We start from the raw sequence: 25,962 nt of genomic DNA, 5'->3' as shown, positions 1-25,962 counted from the left end.
GCGGCGGACACATGGATCTTTATTTTAAACACTATCATTCATATTTTCTCTGTAGCAAACGGTGCTACAGGGAAGATATGAATGGCGGCTTCAGCACCATGTGGGGGGGACAGCGCTTACTGTAGCGCTGTCTCCGGCACGCCACACGGACCCCAGACGGAGAATGTCCGTGTGAGGTCCGTGTTTTACACGGACCCATTGACTCTATTGGGTCCGTGTAATCCGTGCGCTCCCACGAACACTGACATGTCTCCGTGTTTGGAGCACACGGAGACACGGTCCGCACACGGTCCGCACACGGTCCGCACAAAATCAATGACATCTGAACAGATGCGTTGATTTTTATGGGTCTACGTGTGTCAGTGTCTCCGGTACGGGAGGAAACTGTCACCTCACGTACCGGAGCCACTGACGTGTGAAACCGGCCTTAGTCAGTGCCAGTTGTCCATTGTTTTCTGGATTCACATCTCTGCTTGGTTTCTCCTGCTGGATTGTCCAAATCATCAAAGATAAGTCCTGGCTTTGTTTTTGCAGTCCACATGCGGTGGACTTTATAGCTCAGTGAATTGCTATGTTTTTTCTTGTCCAGCTTTGTCTGTGTAAGGATTTATTCAGCCAAGTTGGAAGCTCTGGAGTTGCAGAGTTACCCTCCATGCCTTTAGTTAGGTGTGGAGATTTTTGTATTCTCTGTGGTGGATTTTTGTAGTATTTTAATACTGACCGCACAGTACTCTGTCCTGACTTTTCTTTCTAGGTAGCGTGGCCTCCTTTGCTAAATTCTGTTTTCAGTCTGCGTTTGTAATTTCCCTCTCCTCTCACAGTCAATATTTGTGGGGGGCTGTCTTTCCTTTGGGGATTTTCTCTGAGGCAAGATAGTTTTCCTGTTTCTGTCTTTAAGGGTAATTAGCCCTCCGGCTGTGACGAGGTGTCTAGGGAGTGACAGGAACATGCCACGGCTACTTCTAGTTGCGTGTTAAGTTCAGGGTCTGCGGTCAGTATAGAGGCCACCTACTCCAGAGCTCGTCCATGCTGCTCCTGGGCCACCAGATCATAACAGCAGCGTAGAGTTCCAGCGCGTGGGGATGGGGACATCACACAATAGTCGGTGAGCTGGAATCTGAAAACGCTGCTGAAGCATGGCAAGGGCGGCTGAAGCTGTAGCTGTCTTTCTAAAAAGGTCAGACAGACGGCATACTTTCACTAGCAGATCCGGCAGCTCCGGGTAGCTTTTCAGAAATCGTTGAACCAAGAGGTTAAGCACATGGGCCAAGCAAGGTGTGTGTATGAGCTCACCTTGCCTCAGAGTAGCCATCAGGTTACGGCCATTGTCACACACGACCATGCCTGGCTGTAGGTTCAGTGGTGTCATCCAAACATCTGACTGCTTTTTCAGCGCTGTCCACAACTCTTCTGCATTGTGCGGTTTGTCACCTATGCAGATTAGCTTCAGCACAGCCTGTTGCCGCTTGACTGAGGCAGTGCTGCAGTGCTTCCAGCTTCTGACTGATGTGTTGATTTCAGAGATGGAGGATGAAGAGGAGGAGGTGCAGGAGCTGTAGACTGTGGGGGCAACCCTGATTGACATAGGGCCAGCAATCCTCAGCATGGGGAGGATGTGTTCCATCCCAAGGTCCAACTGGGTCCCGGCTTCCACTATGTTAACCTAGTGTGCCGTCATTGAGATGTACCGTCCCTACCCACAAGCACTTGTCCACGTGTCCGTGGTTAGGTGGACTTTCCCGGTAACAGCATTGTTGAGGGCACGGGTAATGTTGTGGGACACATGCTGGTGTAATGCCGGTACGGCACACCGGGAGAAATAGTGGCGACTGGGGACCGAGTACATTGGGATGACCGCCCCCATCAGGTTGCGGAATGCTTCCGTCTCAACAAGCCTAAAAGGCAGCATTTCTAGCACAAGCAGAAGAGAAATATTAGAATTGAGGCCTGTGGCCTGTGGGGCATTGGCTGGGTATTTCTGCTTGCGTTCCAAAGACTGGGTTATAGACAACTGAACGCTGTGCTGGGTCAAGGACGTGGACGGGCTTGCTGATGGTGCTGCTTGACTGTGGGCCACAACAGGTGCAGGGCTAGAGGCATCTTCACATGCACGGTGTACTGGGGATTGGCTTCTATGCAAAACAGTGGAAGAAGCAGTGGTGTGACCAGCAGGCAGTGGTCCTCGAGCCTTGGGTTCAGCCCACAAAGTCAGGTGCTTTGCTTGCATGTGCCTGATCATGCTGGTGGTCAGGCTGGTTGTTTTGCTACCCCTGCTGAAGCAGGCATGGCAGGTGCTGCAAATGGCCTGTTTAGGGTTATCGGCAGAGTCTGTAAAAAATAGCCAGACTCGGGAAGATCTCACAGGTGGAATGGCAACTTCACTCTTCACTAGTCTGTGGCCACCACACTGCTTCTTCCTGCCTGTTGGTGGATATGCCTCCTTCCCCATTTGTGCTGCTGTCCTCGCTACCCATGTCCTCCTGCCAGCTTGGGTCAGTTACTATGTCATCCAGTACCTCGTCTTCCACATCTGCACCCTGCTCCTCCTCCTGACTTTCTAGAAATTGTGTCTCATCATGGTCCACCTTTTGTGACACTTTCCCACCATTGCCTTCGTGTGACTGGGGCTGGTCAAAGCTTTGGGCAGCTCTACATCCGATCTCATCTTTGCCCACTTCAAGTTGACTGGGAGAGATTTCTGAATCTTGAAATGGAAAACTGAACAGCTCTTCAGAGTGTCCAAGTGTGGGATCAGTTGTCTCAGGGCACTCGGCATGGTGGGAGGAAGGAGGATCAGGGTGAGGAATATCTTGGCCTCACTCACGGCTACTCAGACTTGACCGTGCGGAAGACAAGGTGGTGGTGGTGGTGGCTAAGTGACTGGAAGCATTATCCGCTATCCAACCAACAACCGTTACACACTGCTCTGGCTTCAATAGTTGTGTGCTGCGGTCCACTAGAAACTGGGACAGGAATGTCGAGCGAGAAGATGTGGGTCTTTGTTGTTGCCCACTTTCACCTTGCCCACGGCCTCATCCTCTGGATGCACCATCAGCATCACGTCCACTTCCCCGTCCCTTGCCTTAACCATTTTAAATGGACTACTGCACTATTTCAAATGCTCAACACAAATGTCTTTATTAGTAGCAAAATAATATGTGATCAGTATGCCTGCAAATCTATGATTTTTCAAACCCAAACACCAGGCAGGCCTCTGCCTGACCTAACAGACTGTATTCAATTTTTTTTTTTTTAAAGTTAATTTATGCAAAATAGCGCTGTATAGAATTTGAGTATCACACAGCCAAAAAATAAGTACACCGGCCTCCAATGCCCAAACTTGGAGCACAGAGATATATGACGGCTGTAACGGAAATACCACACTGGCAAATCTGTGGCCTTTGAATTTTTTTGATACGAAATAGTGCTGTATAGAATATGACTATCACACAGTCAAAAAATAAGTACACCGGCCTCCAATGACCAAACATGGAGCACGCAGATATATGAGGCCTTTTTCCGTGAATTTAAAACACCAAAAAAAAGGACACAAGGGTCGCACAGACAACTATGCTACGTATGCCTGACAAACTAACTTTTCAACAGGCCTCAGTCTGACAGAACAGACTGTATTTTTTTTGGGGGGGGAATTTTTGAAAAAAAAAGAAGGAAAAATAGGTATATAGACAGTAAATAAGCTGCAGCAGCAGCAGGCGGTTATGGAGCTTTGGGAGGGATGCAGTGGGACTAATGTACTCACATACAGTGCCTGCAGGCCTTGCACTGATGTGGATATGCTGTGCCCTGCCTACCTAGCGCTGCAATATCGGGACCCACAAATTAGCCCTAAAAAGGACTGTTGGTTTCTCAGGAGTTGTGGATGTAAGAGTTGCAGACCTACACTAACCCTAAAACCACGATTCCGACCCTATCTCGGCAGCAGCTCTCCCTATTCTCGCTGAAACAGGAACAGAATGCGGCGAGCAGGGCCGCGCCAGGTCTCTTATACTCGGGATGATGCTGTACGGCCCAGCCAATCACTGCACGACACAACAAAGATGGCTGCCGCGTTTCATGGCCTGGCAGACAATCCCTGCACCGTGATTGGGTCTCTAAAGTCTGCCAAAACTGCTGGGTGGAGACTGCAGTTACCGCCGAATAATCCCGGAAATGCTCGCTGCTCGCCGAGTACCCCGATACTCGGGCGAGTAACGAGTAGTGGCGAGCACGGTCACTCATCACTATTTCTGAACTCTTCCTGAGGTAAAACATTAGTACTGTTGTTTCTAAATGATTATGAACTTGTTTTCTTTGCATGTCAGACATTTATAGAATAAAAGAACAATTTACATTTTACTGAAAAATACCCTATAAAGAGAAAAATCAGACAAACTGGACATTTTGCAGTGGTCTCTTCATTTTTGCCAGAGCTGTAAGTATAATTACAACTGTGATTTGTCAAAAATCCCAGCTGACGTCAAGCCCAGGGTTAGTAATAGAGAGGTGTCTATGAAACACCCCGTTTACTAACACTGTAAGCAAAAATAAAGAAACACAGATTAAAAACATGTAATTAAAATATAAAAACAGACACCCTCTTTCACCCATTTACCCAAAAAAAACCACCTGCAGGTTCAATGAGATCCACAAGGTCCAGCGTAATCCACATCGAGGTCCCAAGACGATCCCCTGCTCCAATACATCCAGAAGCCACAGTGACATCATAAAACGTGACCCCTCCCGGTGTCCGCCGCACACACTAAGGGCGGCATGGAAGCCGCCACCTGTGAGGTCACCGGAGATTACAGTCTGCGGTTATCACAGACCCTCTGAGCTGTCACTGGAGGTGAACTCAAGGAGCACAGTGACCGGCAATACGCATAACCTGGCGGAAACATTGTACTAGGTTGGATTGCCGGACTGCCCCCAGCGTGACACAGGGGCACTACAGTACGGAAGTCCGACAGTGAACCAGTGGGATCATCACAGTGCATCAGACTGGGGAATCACTGGTGGACTGCGTTATATACAGCAAGCTAAAGCTAAGTGGGCGGAAGGACCTGGTGTTTTAGCTTACTAAGTCTGGTATTAAACCATCCAAGGGACCTGGTCCTTTATCCCACTTGGATTTAGCTTTCTCACAGAGAGCAGGCTAAATCCAAGTTGGCAGAAGGACCTGGTCCATTTGGCCAATAATTTTAGTATTAACCCCTTCACAGCGCATGATGCAGTTACGTCATATATCATAGAAATATAAGGAAAAAAATATCGCTTTTGCTCAATTAAAAAAATACACAAATTTGGAATTGACGTGTTCAGAAAGGTCTGACCAATCAAAATGTAAAATAATCTGATCGGTAAACGGTATAACGAGAAAAAACTCGAAACGCCATAATGACTTTTTTTTGGTCGCCGCAACATTGCAATAAAATGAAATAAGAGGTGATCAAAACATGGTATCCGCGCCAAAATGGTATCAATATGAACGTCCCGCCAAAATAAAAAAAATTCCCAGCGGCGATGTGGATGGAAAAATAAGTTATGGGAAGGAAAAAAAATTAAAAAAAACGGAAAATCGCCCGAGGGTTAAAACACTCCTAGGTGCATGCATGGAAAAAAATCTGTGGTTGTGTGATCTACAAAAATGATCACCAGTAAATAAAACGGGGCGCGGATGAGATTGGCGCAGAATATTGTACACACTGGGATTAAGGGGAAAATTCGTGTGTATAATTGTCACATATAAATAATTGTGTAATCAGATGTCAGATCCAGGCTGCAGCTCAATATTACTGCAAAAAATCACATGACAGGATATATACAGGGGTGGGATTCAGCCGGTACGACCCGGTACGGGGCAGCCGTTTACTAAAATTTCTATCTGCCAGCGTTCCGGTAATTGAAAATGGTTACCACGCCCCCGGACCGCCTCCGGACCGCCCCCGGACGGGTTGCTGTGCTGCTGGTGGGCAGGGCCGCCATCAGGGCATGACAGCCATGACTGGCGTATGGGGCCCGGTGAGCAGAGGGGGCCCGCATCGGGCCCCGTCTAATCTGCTCACCGGGCCCCCCCCTGCCGGCGCTGCGGGCCCCCCCCTGCCGGCGCTGCGGGCGCCCCCCCTGCCGGCGCTGCGGGCCCCCCACCTGCCGGCGCTGCGGGCCCCCCCCTCCAGTCGGAGGCTGGCGGCCGCAGTGCGCAGTCGCACTTCGCCGGCGTCTGACGTCATTGTCAGCCGCCGGCGAGTGCGTCCTTCACCTGCGTGGAGGAAGTGAGGTTCCCCGCCGCAGGAGCATGGCAAGGTAAGAGCTTGTTTTGGTTTTTTTTGAGAGCGGCGATCCCAGGGGGGTGGGGACCGGGGCAGAACGCTGGACACGCTGGGGCCCGGGGCAGAACGCTGGACGCGCTGGGGCAGAAAGCTGGACACAGGGGCAGAGATGCTGGACACAGGGGGCAGAGATGCTGGACACAGGGGGCAGAGATGCTGGACACAGGGGGCAGAGATGCTGGACACAGGGGGCAGAGATGCTGGACACAGGGGGCAGAGATGCTGGACACAGGGGGCAGAGATGCTGGACACAGGGGGCAGAGATGCTGGACACAGGGGGCAGAGATGCTGGACACAGGGGGCAGAGATGCTGGACACAGGGGGCAGAGATGCTGGACACAGGGGGCAGAGATGCTGGACACAGGGGGCAGAGATGCTGGACACAGGGGGCAGAGATGCTGGACACAGGGGGCAGAGATGCTGGACACAGGGGGCAGAGATGCTGGACACAGGGGGCAGAGATGCTGGACACAGGGGGCAGAGATGCTGGACACAGGGGGCAGAGATGCTGGACACAGGGGGCAGAGATGCTGGACACAGGGGGCAGAGATGCTGGACACAGGGGGCAGAGATGCTGGACACAGGGGGCAGAGATGCTGGACACAGGGGGCAGAGATGCTGGACACAGGGGGCAGAGATGCTGGACACAGGGGGCAGAGATGCTGGACACAGGGGGCAGAGATGCTGGACACAGGGGGCAGAGATGCTGGACACAGGGGGCAGAGATGCTGGACACAGGGGGCAGAGATGCTGGACACAGGGGGCAGAGATGCTGGACACAGGGGGCAGAGATGCTGGACACAGGGGGCAGAGATGCTGGACACAGGGGGCAGAGATGCTGGACACAGGGGGCAGAGATGCTGGACACAGGGGGCAGAGATGCTGGACACAGGGGGCAGAGATGCTGGACACAGGGGGCAGAGATGCTGGACACAGGGGGCAGAGATGCTGGACACAGGGGGCAGAGATGCTGGACACAGGGGGCAGAGATGCTGGACACAGGGGGCAGAGATGCTGGACACGGGGCAGAGATGCTGGACACAGGGGGCAGAGATGCTGGACACAGGGGGCAGAGATGCTGGACACAGGGGGCAGAGATGCTGGACACAGGGGGCAGAGATGCTGGACACAGGGGGCAGAGATGCTGGACACGGGGCAGAGATGCTGGACACGGGGCAGAGATGCTGGACACAGGGGCAGAGATGCTGGACACAGGGGGCAGAGATGCTGGACACAGAGGCAGAGATGCTGGACACAGGGGCAGAGATGCTGGACACAGGGGCAGAGATGCTGGACACAGGGGCAGAGATGCTGGACACGGGGCAGAGATGCTGGACACGGGGCAGAGATGCTGGACACAGGGGCAGAGATACTGGACACAGGGCAGAGATGCTGGACACAGGGGGCAGAGATGCTGGACACGGGGCAGAGATGCTGGACACGGGGCAGAGATGCTGGACACAGGGGCAGAGATGCTGGACACAGGGGGCAGAGATGCTGGACACAGAGGCAGAGATGCTGGACACAGAGGCAGAGATGCTGGACACAGGGGGCAGAGATGCTGGACACGGGGCAGAGATGCTGGACACAGGGGGCAGAGATGCTGGACACAGGGGGCAGAGATGCTGGACACGGGGCAGAGATGCTGGACACAGGGGGCAGAGATGCTGGACACGGGGCAGAGATGCTGGACACGGGCAGTATGCTGGACAAAGGGGCAGAGATGCTGGACACGGGGCAGAATGCTGGACACGGGCAGAGATGCTGGACACGGGGCAGAGATGCTGGACAAGGGGGCAGAATGCTGGACACAGGGGGCAGAGATGCTGGACACGGGGCAGAGATGCTGGACACAGGAGGCAGAGATGCTGGACACGGGGCAGAGATGCTGGACACGGGGCAGAGATGCTGGACACGGGGCAGAGATGCTGGACACGGGGCAGAGATGCTGGACACAGGGGCAGAGATACTGGACACAGGGGCAGAGATGCTGGACACGGGGCAGAGATGCTGGACACAGGGGGCAGAGATGCTGGACACGGGCAGAGATGCTGGACACGGGGCAGAGATGCTGGACACAGGGGGCAGTATGCTGGACAAGGGGGCAGAATGCTGGACAAGGGGGCAGAATGCTGGACACAGGGGGCAGAATGCTGGACAAAGGGGCAGAGATGCTGGACACAGGGGGCAGAGATGCTGGACACGGGGCAGAGATGCTGGACACGGGCAGAGATGCTGGACACGGGCAGAGATGCTGGACACGGGCAGAGATGCTGGACATGGGCAGAGATGCTGGACACAGGGGCAGAGATGCTGGACACAGGGGCAGAGATGCTGGACACACTGGGGGCAGAATGCTGGACACAGGGGGCAGAGATGCTGGACACAGGGGGCAGAGATGCTGGACACGGGCAGTATGCTGGACAAAGGGGCAGAGATGCTGGACAAAGGGGCAGAGATGCTGGACACGGGGCAGAATGCTGGACACGGGCAGAGATGCTGGACACGGGGCAGAGATGCTGGACAAGGGGGCAGAATGCTGGACACAGGGGGCAGAGATGCTGGACACAGGGGGCAGAGATGCTGGACAAAGGGGCAGAGATGCTGGACACGGGGCAGAATGCTGGACACAGGGGGCAGAGATGCTGGACACGGGGCAGAATGCTGGACACGGGCAGTATGCTGGACAAAGGGGCAGAGATGCTGGACAAAGGGGCAGTATGCTGGACAAAGGGGCAGTATGCTGGACAAAGGGGCAGAGATGCTGGACAAAGGGGCAGTATGCTGGACAAAGGGGCAGAGATGCTGGACAAAGGGGCAGTATGCTGGACAAAGGGGCAGAGATGCTGGACACAGGGGCAGAGATGCTGGACACACGGGCAGAGATGCTGGACACGGGCAGAGATGCTGGACACGGGCAGAGATGCTGGACACACGGGCAGAGATGCTGGACACACGGGCAGAGATGCTGGACACAGGGGCAGAATGCTGGACACAGGGGCAGAGACGCTGGACACAGGGGCAGAGACGCTGGACACAGGGGCAGAGACGCTGGACACGGGCAGAGATGCTGGACACGGGCAGAGATGCTGGACACGGGCAGAGATGCTGGACACAGGGGCTATGAATGATGCTGGACACAGGGGCAGAGATGCTGGACACAGGGGCAGAGATGCTGGACACAGGGGCAGAGACGCTGGACACAGGGGCAGAGACGCTGGACACAGGGGCAGAGACGCTGGACACGGGCAGAGATGCTGGACACGGGCAGAGATGCTGGACACGGGCAGAGATGCTGGACACAGGGGCTATGAATGATGCTGGACACAGGGGCAGAGATGCTGGACACAGGGGCAGAATGCTGGACACAGGGGCAGAGACGCTGGACACAGGGGCAGAGACGCTGGACACAGGGGCAGAGACGCTGGACACGGGCAGAGATGCTGGACACGGGCAGAGATGCTGGACACGGGCAGAGATGCTGGACACAGGGGCTATGAATGATGCTGGACACAGGGGCAGAGATGCTGGACACAGGGGCAGAGATGCTGGACACAGGGGCAGAGATGCTGGACACAGGGGCTATGAATGATGCTGGACACAGGGGCAGAGATGCTGGACACAGGGACAGAGATGCTGGACACAGGGGCAGAGACGCTGGACACAGGGGCAGAGATGCTGGACACAGGGGCAGAGACGCTGGACACGGGCAGAGCTGCTGGACACGGGCAGAGATGCAGGACACAGGGGCTATGAATGATGCTGGACACAGGGGCAGAGATGCTGGACACAGGGGCAGAGACGCTGGACACAGGGGCAGAGACGCTGGACACGGGCAGAGATGCTGGACACAGGGGCAGAGACGCTGGACACGGGCAGAGCTGCTGGACACGGGCAGAGACGCTGGACACGGGCAGAGCTGCTGGACACGGGCAGAGATGCTGGACACAGGGGCTATGAATGATGCTGGACACAGGGGCAGAGATGCTGGACTCAGGGGCAGAGCTGCTGGACACGGGCAGAGATGCTGGACACAGGGGCTATGAATGATGCTGGACACAGGGGCAGAGATGCTGGACACAGGGGCAGAGATGCTGGACACAGGGGCAGAGATGCTGGACACAGGGGCAGAGATGCTGGACACAGGGGGCAGAGATGCTGGACACAGGGGGCAGAGATGCTGGACACAGGGGCAGAGATGCTGGACACAGGGGCAGAGATGCTGGACACAGGGGCAGAGATGCTGGACACAGGGGCAGAGATGCTGGACACAGGGGCAGAGATGCTGGACACAGGGACAGAGATGCTGGACACAGGGACAGAGATGCTGGACACAGGGACAGAGATGCTGGACACAGGGACAGAGATGCTGGACTCAGGGGCAGAGATGCTGGACACAGGGGGCAGAGATGCTGGACACAGGGGGCAGAGATGCTGGACACAGGGGGCAGAGATGCTGGACTCAGGGGCAGAGATGCTGGACACGGGCAGAGATGCTGGACTCAGGGGCAGAGATGCTGGACTCAGGGGCAGAGATGCTGGACACGGGCAGAGATGCTGGACACGGGCAGAATGGAGATATGGGGTATGATGAAAGACATGGGGGCATGACTGGAGACAGATGGGGAAGGATTGGAGACACTGGGGGCAGAATTGGAGACAGATTGTGCAGGATCATGGGGCAGGATGGATACGATGGAGACAGATGGGGCAGGATGGGGAGATCATATGGGGCAGGATGGATACTCATGAGGGCAGGATGGGAGAACATATGGCTGACGCCAGGAATGAGACACACGGGGCCAGGGTGGGGGATATTATTACCATAGGGACTAATTAAGGGATATTATTACTGCAGTGATGTATTTATTTTTTGAGGACACTGTTTTAAATGAGGGGGCGGTCCTGTTACTGTGTAGAGTGACACTATGTCGCCTCTTTTTCTTTATGTGGTGTAATGTAGAAGTTGGGAAAAATTAAGTAATGTGTTCTACAAGCGGAGCTCGAGATAACTGTGTTATTTCCTGCAGAGACGAGTCCTGGCTGGAAGAAATGGTGGCGGTCTGTGCTGGATGAAAGATGAAGGACTTCACCTAGAGACGTCACTGGTAAGTCAGTGTTACCTATACACTGACACTATACACTGTATACTATATACAGAGCTCCTGTGTATAATTTCACTAGTGATCACTGTATTATCTGTACACTGACACTGCATACTAAGTACAGATCTCCTGTGTATAATGGCACTTATGGTGATAGTGTGGTGCTTTTTTTTTATTACTGATCAGAATTGTAGTATTCAGTCACTATGTGGTGGTAATATGTGGTCTGGTCATGGTGTTGCGGTATTTGTCCCTTGTATGTGATATTATTCGATCACTGTGGTGGTAATATGTCATCTGGTCATGGTGTAGCGGTATTTGTTCTTTTTATGTGATATTATTGGTCATTTTAAAAATTGAAAAATAAATAAAAATATACCTAAATTGTATTGCATATTTTAACAAATATTTAATAGGTTACAGCAGAGTAGGGCCCGTCCAAAAGTGTCTACCGTGTAATGGTGGCGGCTCACAAAATCTTTTGGCCAAAACAAAAGCTGCCGGCTATATGTGTGATCTGGTGCTGGGAACTGTTAGGGTACGTGTCCACGTTAAGTAAACTGTTATGACCCCAATGGCGAGGGTCTCAGAGGAACGTGGAAGTCTGCAGAATACAAAAATCCAGCTCATAGGGCAGTGGTAACTGGGTTGACCATATATCTACTCCTAACGCCAACACTAGAAGTAGCCGGGGATCATTCCTACGTTGATTCTAGATGACACGCGCCAGCCGGAGAATCTAGCTACCCCTAGTAGAGGAAAACAAAGACCTTTCTTGCCTCCAGAGAAGGGGACCCCAAAGCTGGATAGAAGCCCCCCACAAATAATGACGGTTAGGTAAGAGGAAATGACAAACACAGAAATGAACCAGGTTTAGCACAGAGAGGCCCGCTTACTGATAGCAGAATAAAGAAAGGTAACTTATATGGTCAACAAAAACCCTATCAAAATCCACACTGGAAATTCAAGAACCCCCGAACCGTCTAACGGTCCGGGGGGAGAACACCAGTCCCCTAGAGCTTCCAGCAAAGGTCAGGATATAGATTTGGAACAAGCTGGACAAAAATACAAAACCAAAACAAATAGCAAAAAGCAAAAGGCAGACTTAGCTGATATAACTGGAACCAGGATCAGTAGACAAGAGCACAGCAGACTAGCTCTGAAAACTACGTTGCCAGGCATAGAACTGAAGGTCCAGGGAGCTTATATAGCAACACCCCTAACTAACGACCCAGGTGCGGATAAAAGGAATGACAGAAAAACCAGAGTCAAAAAAAACTAGTAACCACTAGAGGGAGCAAAAAGCAAATTCACAACAGTACCCCCCCCTTAGTGAGGGGTCACCGAACCCTCACCACGACCACCAGGGCGATCAGGATGAGCGGCATGAAAGGCACGAACTAAATCGGCCGCATGAACATCAGAGGCGACCACCCAGGAATTATCCTCCTGACCATAGCCCTTCCACTTGACCAGGTACTGAAGCCTCCGCCTGGAGAGGCGAGAATCCAAGATCTTCTCCACCACGTACTCCAACTCGCCCTCAACCAACACCGGAGCAGGAGGCTCAGCAGAAGGAACTACAGGCACAATGTACCGCCGCAACAAGGACCTATGAAATACATTGTGAATAGCAAACGACACAGGAAGATCCAGACGAAAAGATACAGGATTAAGGATTTCCAATATCTTGTAAGGCCCAATAAAACGAGGTTTAAATTTGGGAGAGGAGACCTTCATAGGAACAAAGCGGGAAGAAAGCCATACCAAATCCCCAACGCGTAGTCGGGGACCCACACCGCGGCGGCGGTTGGCAAAGCGCTGAGCCTTCTCCTGTGACAACTTCAAGTTGTCCACCACATGATTCCAGATCTGCTGCAACCTATCCACCACAGAATCCACCCCAGGACAGTCAGAAGGCTCCACATGACCCGAAGAAAAACGAGGATGGAAACCAGAGTTGCAGAAAAAAGGCGAAACCAAGGTGGCGGAACTAGCCCGATTATTAAGGGCAAACTCAGCCAACGGCAAGAATGTCACCCAATCGTCCTGATCAGCAGAGACAAAACACCTCAAATAAGCCTCCAAAGTCTGATTAGTTCGCTCCGTCTGTCCATTAGTCTGAGGATGGAAAGCAGACGAAAACGACAAATCAATGCCCATCCTACTACAAAAGGATCGCCAGAACCTGGAAACGAACTGGGATCCTCTGTCTGACACAATATTCTCAGGGATGCCGTGCAAACGAACCACGTTCTGAAAAAACACAGGAACCAGATCGGAAGAGGAAGGCAGCTTAGGCAAAGGAACCAAATGGACCATCTTGGAGAAGCGATCACATATCACCCAGATAACGGACATGCCCTGAGATAGCGGAAGATCAGAAATGAAATCCATGGAGATATGTGTCCAAGGTCTCTTCGGGACAGGCAAGGGCAAGAGCAAACCGCTGGCACGAGAACAGCAAGGCTTAGCTCGAGCACAAGTCCCACAGGACTGCACAAATGACCGCACATCCCTTGACAAGGACGGCCACCAAAAGGACCTGGCCACCAGATCTCTGGTGCCAAAAATTCCCGGGTGACCTGCCAACACCGAGGAATGAACCTCGGAAATGACTCTGCTGGTCCACTTATCCGGGACAAACAGTCTGTCAGGTGGACAAGACTCAGGCCTATCAGCCTGAAATCTCTGCAACACACGTCGCAGATCCGGAGAAATAGCTGACAAGATAACTCCATCTTTAAGAATACCAACAGGATCAGCGACTCCAGGAGCATCAGGCACAAAGCTCCTAGAAAGAGCATCGGCCTTCACATTCTTTGAACCTGGTAAATACGAGACAACAAAATCAAAGCGGGAGAAAAACAATGACCAGCGGGCCTGTCTCGGATTAAGGCGTTTAGCAGACTCGAGATACATCAGATTTTTGTGATCAGTCAAGACCACCACACGATGCTTAGCACCCTCGAGCCAATGACGCCACTCCTCAAATGCCCATTTCATGGCCAACAACTCCCGATTGCCCACATCATAATTTCGCTCGGCAGGCGAAAACTTCCTAGAGAAAAAGGCACAAGGTTTCATAACAGAGCAACCAGGGCCTCTCTGCGACAAAACGGCCCCTGCCCCAATCTCCGAAGCATCCACCTCAACCTGAAAGGGAAGTGAGACGTCAGGCTGGCACAAAACAGGCGCCGAAGTAAACCGGCGTTTCAACTCCTGGAAAGCCTCCACGGCAGCAGGAGCCCAGTTAGCTACATCGGAGCCCTTCTTGGTCATATCCGTCAAAGGTTTCACAATGCTAGAAAAATTAGCGATAAAACGACGGTAGAAGTTAGCGAAGCCCAAGAACTTCTGAAGACTCTTAACTGACGAGGGCTGAGTCCAATCAAGAATAGCTCGGACCTTGACTGGGTCCATCTCCACAGCAGAAGGGGAAAAAATGAACCCCAAAAAGGGAACCTTCTGTACACCAAAGAGACACTTTGAGCCCTTGACAAACAAAGAATTTTCACGCAAAATTTTAAAGACCAACCTGACCTGCTCCACATGCGAATCCCAATTATCAGAAAAAAACAAAATATCATCCAGATAAACAATCAAAAATTTATCCAGATACTTCCGGAAAATGTCATGCATAAAGGACTGAAAAACTGAAGGTGCATTGGAGAGCCCAAAAGGCATCACCAAGTACTCAAAATGACCTTCGGGCGTATTGAATGCGGTTTTCCATTCATCACCTTGCTTAATGCGCACAAGGTTGTACGCACCACGAAGGTCTATCTTGGTGAACCACTTGGCACCCTTAATCCGGGCAAACAAGTCAGACAACAGCGGTAAAGGATACTGAAATTTGACAGTGATCTTATTTAAAAGCCGATAATCAATACAAGGTCTCAAAGATCCGTCCTTTTTTGCCACAAAAAAGAATCCCGCACCAAGAGGGGAAGAAGACGGACGAATATGTCCTTTCTCCAGAGACTCCTTGATATATGAACGCATAGCGGTATGTTCAGGTACCGACAGATTAAACAGTCTTCCCTTAGGAAATTTACTGCCTGGGATCAAATCTATAGCACAGTCACAGTCCCTATGAGGAGGCAGTGCACTGGACTCAGACTCACTGAAGACATCCTGATAATCAGACAAATACTCCGGAACTTCCGAAGGCGTAGAAGAAGCAATAGACACAGGCAGGGAATCCCCATGAATACCACGACAGCCCCAACTTGAGACTGACATAGCCTTCCAGTCCAGGACTGGATTATGGGTCTGTAACCATGGCAGCCCTAAAACAACCAAATCATGCATTTTATGTAAAACCAGGAAACGTATCACCTCGCGGTGTTCAGGAGTCATGCACATGGTAACCTGTGTCCAATACTGCGGTTTATTTGCTGCCAATGGTGTAGCATCAATACCCCTAAGAGGGATAGGATTTTCTAATGGTTCAAGAGTAAATCCACAGCGCTTAGCAAATGAGAGATCCATGAGACTCAGGGCAGCACCTGAATCTACAAACGCCATGACAGGATAAGATGACAGTGAGCAAATCAAAGTTACAGACAGAATAAACTTAGGTTGCAAATTACCAACGGTGACAGGACTAACAACCTTAGCTATACGTTTAGAGCATGCTGAGATAACATGTGTAGAATCACCACAGTAGTAGCACAAGCCATTCCGGCGTCTATGAATTTTCCGCTCATTTCTAGTCAGGATTCTATCACATTGCATTAAATCAGGTGTCTGTTCAGACAACACCATGAGGGAATTTGCGGTTTTTCTATCACATTGCACCGAATTAGGTGTCTGTTCAGACAACACCATGAGGGAATTTGCGGTTTTGCGCTCCCGCAACCGCCGGTCAATTTGAATAGCCAGTGCCATAGTATCATTCAGACCTGTGGGAATGGGAAAACCCACCATAACATTCTTAATGGCTTCAGAAAGGCCATTTCTAAAATTAGCGGCCAGTGCACACTCGTTCCAATGTGTCAGCACGGACCATTTCCGAAATTTTTGGCAATACACTTCAGCCTCGTCCTGCCCCTGAGACATAGCCAGCAAGGCCTTTTCTGCCTGAATCTCAAGATTGGGTTCCTCATAAAGTAAACCGAGCGCCAGAAAAAACGCATCAAGATCAGCCAATGCCGGATCTCCTGGCGCCAGCGAAAAAGCCCAATCCTGAGGGTCGCCCCGTAAGAACGAAATAACAATTTTTACTTGCTGAGCAGAATCTCCAGATGAACAGGGTCTCAGGGACAAAAACAATTTACAATTATTCACGAAATTCCTAAACTTAAACCTGTCTCCGGAAAACAGTTCAGGAATCGGTATTTTAGGTTCTGACCTAGGATTTCTGATAACATAGTCTTGTATGCCCTGCACACGAGTAGCCAGCTGGTCCACACTTGTAATCAAGGTCTGGACATTCATGTCTGCAGCAAGCATAGCCACTCTGAGGTAAAGGGGAAGAAGAAAAAAAAAACTCAGAATCTTCTTTCTTATAATCCCTCTTCTGCAATGCATTAAACATTTAATACTGGCCTGGCAAACTGTTATGACCCCAATGGCGAGGGTTTCAGAGGAACGTGGAAGTCTGCAGAATACAAAAATCCAGCTCATAGGGCAGTGGTAACTGGGTTGACCATATATCTACTCCTAACGCCAACACTAGAAGTAGCCGGGGATCATTCCTACGTTGATTCTAGATGACACGCGCCAGCCGGAGAATCTAGCTACCCCTAGTAGAGGAAAACAAAGACCTTTCTTGCCTCCAGAGAAGGGGACCCCAAAGCTGGATAGAAGCCCCCCACAAATAATGACGGTGAGGTAAGAGGAAATGACAAACACAGAAATGAACCAGGTTTAGCACAGAGAGGCCCGCTTACTAATAGCAGAATAAAGAAAGGTAACTTATATGGTCAACAAAAACCCTATCAAAATCCACACTGGAAATTCAAGAACCCCCGAACCGTCTAACGGTCCGGGGGGAGAACTCCAGCCTCCCTAGAGCTTCCAGCAAAGGTCAGGATATAGATTTGGAACAAGCTGGACAAAAATACAAAAACCAAAACAAATAGCAAAAGGCAGACTTAGCTGATATAACTGGAACCAGGATCAGTAGACAAGAGCACAGAAGACTAGCTCTGAAAACTACGTTGCCAGGCATTGAACTGAAGGTCCAGGGAGCTTATATAGCAACACCCCTAACTAACGACCCAGGTGCGGATAAAAGGAATGACAGAAAAACCAGAGTCAAAAAACTAGTAACCACTAGAGGGAGCAAAAAGCAAATTCACAACAGTAAACGCTGTGTGTTTGACGCTGCGTGGGGCCACAGCGTCAAACACGCAGCGTCCAGATGTTCCAGCATAGTGAAGGGGGTTTTATGAAATCCCGTCTCCACTATGCGTGGTAACACGCACCCGGCGGCCCTGCGACTCCGGACATGCGGCGCTTCTTTTAAGATCACAGCATGTCCGTGTTCCTTGCGGCAGCTGCGCCGCCGCAAGCTATAACACAGGGCCCTATGTGTGGGGTGCGATGATCCCGGATGTGTGCAATGAACACATCCGGCATCATCACGTCACAGTAGGGGGCGGGGCTTAGCGCAGAGCGGGTTTGCCGCTCCGACGCAACCGCCGGCCATCCTGAAGGTGGACACGTACCCTCAATGTGTGATTGGTGAGAAGTGGAGTTTTTCCAAGAGAGAGCGGTGGGACTGTGGACAGTTTGAGGGGTGGAGCGTGGAGGCGGGGCTGGGGTGGAGCCTGGGCGGAGTCTCAAGGGGGCCCCGAAAATTTTGCCAGTATGGGGCCCCGAAATTTCTAGTGGCAGCCCTGCTGGTGAGGATTGTTCACCCCAGGAGGAGCGGGACCCGATCGTGGAAGAAGGGGTCCTCCAGGCTGTGTGACCCGATCGCGGCAGAAGATAAGAAAAGAAAAAAAAGTTCACTCACCTCACCGCCGGGTTCCTCCGGCCAGCAGCAGCCTATCAGCTTGCGATCCCGGGACGAGCCTCCTACACGGGACGACGTGACGACGTCACTGTACACGTCGTTCCGTGCAGGGAGCTTTCTCCGGCACCTCGTAGGCTGCGGCTGGGAGCGAGAATACTGTCTACAGGGAGTGAGAAGACTGCAGCGAGAGAGGAGAAGACTGCAGAGAGAGAGGAGAAGACTGCAGAGAGAGAGGAGAAGACTGCAGAGAGAGAGGAGAAGACTGCAGAGAGAGAGGAGAAGACTGCAGAGAGAGAGGAGAAGACTGCAGAGAGAGAGGAGAAGACTGCAGAGAGACTGCAGAGAGCGCCGTTTGTAAGTATGGGAGTTCAAACATTTTTGCTTTTGCATGGGGCAGTGTGGCTATTGGGGGCGCTATGACTATTGGGGGCACTGCCGTGGCTACACTGCTTCCAAAAATATGAATCGTGCAACTGGGCGTGGCTTATTAGTATGGGCGGGGTTATTGAAAATGGGCGTGGCCAAAATTCCGGCCGCCGCGACTTAGAGGACCTGTTGTTAAAAATTTGAATCCCACCCCTGTGTATATATATATATATATATATATATATATATATATATATATATATATATATATATATATATATATATATATATATATATCTATATACAATAAGGGTCCTTCTATCTACTGGGATTTAGCATTCTTATATAGAGCAGGCGAAATCCAAGTCACTAAAGGACCTGGTCCCTCTGCCGACTGGGAAATAGCCGACTGTGTGAGAAAGCGGAATCCCAGTGCACAGAGGGACCTGGGCCTACAGCCGACTGGGAAATAGCCGACTGTGTGTGAGAAAGCGGAATCCCAGTGCACAGAAGGACCTGGGCCTACAGCCGACTGGGAAATAGCCGACTGTGTGAGAAAGCGGAATCCCAGTGCACAGAGGGACCTGGGCCTACAGCCGACTGGGAAATAGCCGACTGTGTGTGAGAAAGCGGAATCCCAGTGCACAGAGGGACCTGGGCCTACAGCCGACTGGGAAATAGCCGACTGTGTGAGAAAGCGGAATCCCAGTGCACAGAGGGACCTGGGCCTACAGCCGACTGGGAAATAGCCGACTGTGTGAGAAAGCGGAATGCCAGTGCACAGAGGGACCTGGGCCTACAGCCGACTGGGAAATAGCCGACTGTGTGTGAGAAAGCGGAATCCCAGTGCACAGAGGGACCTGGGCCTACAGCCGACTGGGAAATAGCCGCCTCTGTGTGAGAAAGCGGAATCCCAGTGCACAGAGGGACCTGGGCCTACAGCCGACTGGGAAATAGCCGACTGTGTGAGAAAGCGGAATCCCAGTGCACAGAGGGACCTGGGCCTACAGCCGACTGGGAAATAGCCGACTGTGTGTGAGAAAGCGGAATCCCAGTGCACAGAAGGACCTGGGCCTACAGCCGACTGGGAAATAGCCGACTGTGTGAGAAAGCGGAATCCCAGTGCACAGAAGGACCTGGGCCTACAGCCGACTGGGAAATAGCCGACTGTGTGTGAGAAAGCGGAATCCCAGTGCACAGAAGGACCTGGGCCTACAGCCGACTGGGAAATAGCCGCCTCTGTGTGAGAAAGCGGAATCCCAGTGCACAGAAGGACCTGGGCCTACAGCTGACTGGGAAATAGCCGACTGTGTGTGAGAAAGCGGAATCCCAGTGCACAGAGGGACCTGGGCCTACAGCCGACTGGGAAATAGCCGACTGTGTGAGAAAGCGGAATCCCAGTGCACAGAGGGACCTGGGCCTACAGCCGGCTGGGAAATAGCCGACTGTGTGTGAGAAAGCGGAATCCCAGTGCACAGAGGGACCTGGGCCTACAGCCGGCTGGGAAATAGCCGACTGTGTGTGAGAAAGCGGAATCCCAGTGCACAGAGGGACCTGGGCCTACAGCCGGCTGGGAAATAGCCGACTGTGTGTGAGAAAGCGGAATCCCAGTGCACAGAAGGACCTGGGCCTACAGCCGACTGGGAAATAGCCGCCTCTGTGTGAGAAAGCGGAATCCCAGTGCACAGAAGGACCTGGGCCTACAGCTGACTGGGAAATAGCCGCCTCTGTGTGAGAAAGCGGAATCCCAGTGCACAGAGGGACCTGGGCCTACAGCTGACTGGGAAATAGCCACAACCCCAGTAGAATGGAGAGAGGGTCCAGGGAGTAATGACGTCACCGGAAGGGGCGGGGCCTCATCGTGCTGACTGGAGCTCCTCCCACCCTCTATGTTCGGCCTCTGCTGGATAATGCGTCTGTATGGAAGTTTTCAAGGGGTTAATGGCGCAGACGTCACCGGCCAGACAGGAAGGGGTTAATGGCGCAGCCGTCACCGGCCAGACAGGGAGGGGTTAATGGCGCAGCCGTCACCGGCCAGACAGAGAGGGGTTAATGGTGCAGCTGTCACCGGCCAGACAGGAAGGGGTTAATGGTGCAGCCGTCACCGGCCAGACAGGAAGGGGTTAATGGTGCAGCCGTCACCGGCCAGACAGGAAGGGGTTAATGGTGCAGCCGTCACCGGCCAGACAGAGAGGGGTTAATGGTGCAGCCGTCACCGGCCAGACAGGAAGGGGTTAATGGTGCAGCCGTCACCGGCCAGACAGGAAGGGGTTAATGGTGCAGCCGTCACCGGCCAGACAGAGAGGGGTTAATGGTGCAGCCGTCACCGGCCAGACAGGAAGGGGTTAATGGCGCAGCCGTCACCGGCCAGACAGGGAGGGGTTAATGGCGCAGCCGTCACCGGCCAGACAGAGAGGGGTTAATGGCGCAGCCGTCACCGGCCAGACAGGAAGGGGTTAATGGTGCAGCCGTCACCGGCCAGACAGGAAGGGGTTAATGTATGAACATAATCTGAAAGCACCCAGATATAATCAACCTGAGAGAAAAGATGTCTCCCTGAATGCCTCCAGGGCAGAACAACTCCACAAGGAGGGTGATTAGGGCTCATTTCCACTGGCGAGGAAAACGGGCGAGTGCAATCCGATAAAAAATCGGATTTCCCTCGGACCAATGTTAGTTATTAGGTGTCTTTTCATTTGCGATTTTTTTCTCAGCCGAAATCGGACTGAGAAAAATCTGGATCGGCTGAGAAAAGAATCGCAGCCTGCTGAGTATTGGGGCCCATTTCCACATGCGAGGCACACAGGCTCGGACTGGGGCACCGGGACACCGGAGAATCCTCCGGTGGGCCCCAGCCCCTGCCTCCTTCATTTGTCCCTGCCCTGCATGCGGTGGTGCACACTGTCCCACAGTTTATTGACTCTATAGCCAGCGGCCGGCGCACATGCTGTACTGAAGAATGTGAAGTGCTGTCTGCTGCCGAGTCTGTGCGTCGCCGTCTGTGCGCAGCGTAGTGCGACTGTGACTCAGAGTCAGAGAGAAGACAGGGACACACGCACCCGGCACCGCACGCACCCGGCACCGCACGCACCCGGCACCGCACGCACCCGGCACCACACGCACCCGGCACCGCACGCACAGTCGGCACCCGCACGCACAGTCGGCACCGCACGCACCCGCACGCACCCGGCACCGCACGCACCCGCACGCACCTGGCACCGCACGCACCCGGCACCCGCACGCACAGTTGGCACCCGCACGCACCCGGCACCGCACGCACCCGGACGCACCCGGCACCGCACGCACAGTTGGCACCCGCACGCACCCTGCACCCGCACGCACAGTCGGCACCCGCACGCACAGTCGGCACCCGCACGCACCCGGCACCGCACGCACCCGGCACCCGCACGCACCCGGCACCGCACGCACAGTTGGCACCCGCACGCACAGTCGGCACCCGCACGCACAGTCGGCACCGCACGCACCCGGCACCCGCACGCACAGTCGGCACCCGCACGCACAGTCGGCACCGCACGCACCCGGCACCGCACGCACCCGGCACCCGCACGCACAGTCGGCACCGCACGCACCCGCACGCACCCGGCACCGCACGCACCCGGCACCCGCACGCACCCGGCACCGCACGCACAGTTGGCACCCGCACGCACCCTGCACCCGCACGCACAGTCGGCACCCGCACGCACAGTCGGCACCCGCACGCACCCGGCACCGCACGCACAGTTGGCACCCGCACGCACAGTCGGCACCCGCACGCACAGTCGGCACCGCACGCACCCGGCACCCGCACGCACAGTCGGCACCCGCACGCACCCGGCACCGCACGCACCCGGCACCGCACGCACAGTCGGCACCCGCACGCACAGTCGGCACCGCACGCACCCGCACGCACCCGGCACCGCACGCACCCGGCACCCGCACGCACCCGGCACCGCACGCACCCGGCACCCGCACGCACCCGGCACCGCACGCACAGTTGGCACCCGCACGCACCCGGCACCGCACGCACCCGGCACCCGCACGCACCCGGCACCGCACGCACAGTTGGCACCCGCACGCACCCTGCACCCGCACGCACAGTCGGCACCCGCACGCACAGTCGGCACCCGCACGCACCCGGCACCGCACGCACCCGGCACCCGCACGCACCCGGCACCGCACGCACAGTTGGCACCCGCACGCACAGTCGGCACCCGCACGCACAGTCGGCACCGCACGCACAGTCGGCACCCGCACGCACAGTCGGCACCGCACGCACCCGCACGCACCCGGCACCGCACGCACCCGGCACCCGCACGCACCCGGCACCCGCACGCACCCGGCACCGCACGCACAGTTGGCACCCGCACGCACCCGGCACCCGCACGCACCCGGCACCGCACGCACAGTTGGCACCCGCACGCACCCTGCACCCGCACGCACAGTCGGCACCCGCACGCACAGTCGGCACCCGCACGCACCCGGCACCGCACGCACCCGGCACCCGCACGCACCCGGCACCGCACGCACAGTTGGCACCCGCACGCACAGTCGGCACCCGCACGCACAGTCGGCACCGCACGCACCCGGCACCCGCACGCACAGTCGGCACCCGCACGCACAGTCGGCACCGCACGCACCCGGCACCGCACGCACCCGGCACCGCACGCACAGTCGGCACCCGCACGCACAGTCGGCACCGCACGCACCCGCACGCACCCGGCACCGCACGCACCCGGCACCCGCACGCACCCGGCACCGCACGCACCCGGCACCCGCACGCACCCGGCACCGCACGCACAGTTGGCACCCGCACGCACCCGGCACCGCACGCACCCGGCACCCGCACGCACCCGGCACCGCACGCACAGTTGGCACCCGCACGCACCCTGCACCCGCACGCACAGTCGGCACCCGCACGCACAGTCGGCACCCGCACGCACCCGGCACCGCACGCACCCGGCACCCGCACGCACCCGGCACCGCACGCACAGTTGGCACCCGCACGCACAGTCGGCACCCGCACGCACAGTCGGCACCGCACGCACCCGGCACCCGCACGCACAGTCGGCACCCGCACGCACAGTCGGCACCGCACGCACAGTCGGCACCTGCACGCACAGTCGGCACCGCACGCACCCGCACGCACCCGGCACCGCACGCACCCGGCACCCGCACGCACCCGGCACCGCACGCACAGTTGGCACCCGCACGCACCCGGCACCGCACGCACCCGCACGCACCCGGCACCGCACGCACAGTTGGCACCCGCACGCACCCTGCACCCGCACGCACAGTCGGCACCGCACGCACCCGGCACCCGCACGCACCCGGCACCGCACGCACAGTCGGCACCCGCACGCACAGTTGGCACCCGCACGCACCCGGCACCCGCACGCACCCGGCACCGCACGCACAGTTGGCACCCGCACGCACCCTGCACCCGCACGCACAGTCGGCACCCGCACGCACAGTCGGCACCCGCACGCACAGTCGGCACCGCACGCACCCGGCACCGCACGCACAGTCGGCACCCGCACGCACAGTCGGCACCGCACGCACACGGCACCGCACGCACCCGGCACCCGCACGCACCCGGCACCGCACGCACCCGGCACCCGCACGCACAGTCGGCACCGCACGCACCCGGCACCGCACGCACCCGGCACCCGCACGCACCCGGCACCGCACGCACCCGGCACCCGCACGCACCCGGCACCGCACGCACAGTCGGCACCCGCACGCACAGTCGGCACCGCACGCACAGTCGGCACCGCACGCACACGGCACCGCACGCACAGTCGGCACCCGCACGCACAGTCGGCACCGCACGCACCCGGCACCGCACGCACCCGGCACCGCACGCACCCGGCACCGCACGCACAGTCGGCAACTCTGCACTGTGTTCATCACCGACCTGTTTCTTGTTACTCTGCCCGCCCTCGACTCCGCCTCTTCATCATTAAAAGTCTGTGGTCTGACTGGAGTCTGGACTAAGGGTGTGTTCTAATGCTGATTGGCTGCAGATGCAGGCAGGAGCAGCCAATCAGCATTAGGCCGGAGACACACTGCTGCGAGATACGGCCGAGTCTCGCTGGTTAAAAGCAAGCTGTGGCACCGGCCTCCGGAGCGGAGCGTGCAGCCGCATAGCAATACATGGAGCCGCACGCTCCGCTCCGGAGGCCGGTGCCACAGCTTGCTTTTAACCAGCGAGACTCGGCCGTATCTCGCAGCAGTGTGTCTCCGGCCTTAGTTTTCTTTGTGTGACCTCACAGGTCACACAGGTCACAGCACACCTCAATGAGCTGTGCTGTGATTGGTTGTCTGTCCTCCTGCCCAAGCAGCACAGGCACACACTGTCTGCAATACTATGATTGGAGAGGCTGCCTGGGGCTGAGGGACGTCACATTGTTTTTGATGATCGCAGCCAGTCAGTAAGGTGTAAGTAAAATATGTCTGCAGGCAGCCTGCAGCTTAGTTTGAGACACTGAGACAGTTATGGGAGGCCCCCCTGCAATCTGAAGGTGACACAACAAGGTGGGGGTCCCCCATAGAAAATTTCTAATTTCCTGTGGTCCCCTCCCCCTTCCCCACTGTCTCCTAATTTACTGTGGGGCCCGGTCACCTCTCCCACCATTTCACCTCTGGGGAAGGGCCCCAAAGGGGCACACAGGGAGCCCTCAAGAAATTAGGTGACACAGTGGGGAAGGGGTCCTCAGGAAATCAGGTGATGTGACACAGTGAGGAAGGCAATATACTACGTGGCTGTGCGATATACTACGTGGCTGGGCTATATACTACGTGGCTGGGCAATATACTACATGGCTGGGCAATATACTACGTGGCTGGGCAATATACTACGTGGCTGTGCAATATACTACGTGGCTGGGCAATATACTACGTGGCTCTGTGCTGTATACTATGTGGCTGTGCAATATACTACGTGGCTGGGCAATATACTACGTGGCTGGGCAATATACTACGTGGCTGGGCAATATACTACGTGGCTGGGCAATATACTACGTGGCTGGGCAATATACTACGTGGCTGGGCAATATACTACGTGACTGGGCAATATACTACGTGGCTGGGCAATATACTACGTTGCTGGGCAATATACTACGTGGCTGGGCAATATACTACATGGCTGGGCAATATACTACGTGGCTGGGCAATATACTACGTGACTGGGCAATATACT

The 25,962-nt window shown here is 55.0% G+C and overlaps 1 protein-coding gene across 3 annotated transcripts in view; it reads right to left on the bottom strand.

Moving 5' to 3' along the window:
- LOC143804107 (uncharacterized) overlaps nt 1-24,775 on the bottom strand; it is a 188,447-nt gene extending 163,672 nt beyond the window's left edge. The window contains exon 1 of one of the 3 annotated variants that reach the window (XM_077281851.1): nt 24,679-24,775. The gene's annotated coding sequence lies outside the window, so the exon portion shown is untranslated. The remainder of the gene's footprint in view (nt 1-24,678) is intronic. The other 2 variants (XM_077281849.1, XM_077281853.1) reach the window with 2 other exon arrangements.
- Between the last annotated feature and the right edge of the window lie 1,187 nt (nt 24,776-25,962).

This window comes from Ranitomeya variabilis, chromosome 2 (assembly GCF_051348905.1).
Source record: "Ranitomeya variabilis isolate aRanVar5 chromosome 2, aRanVar5.hap1, whole genome shotgun sequence".
NCBI classification, from domain to species: Eukaryota; Metazoa; Chordata; class Amphibia; order Anura; family Dendrobatidae; genus Ranitomeya; species Ranitomeya variabilis.
The sequence above is the reverse complement of the archived record's forward strand: the minus strand, read 5'-3'. Positions and strand labels throughout refer to the sequence as shown.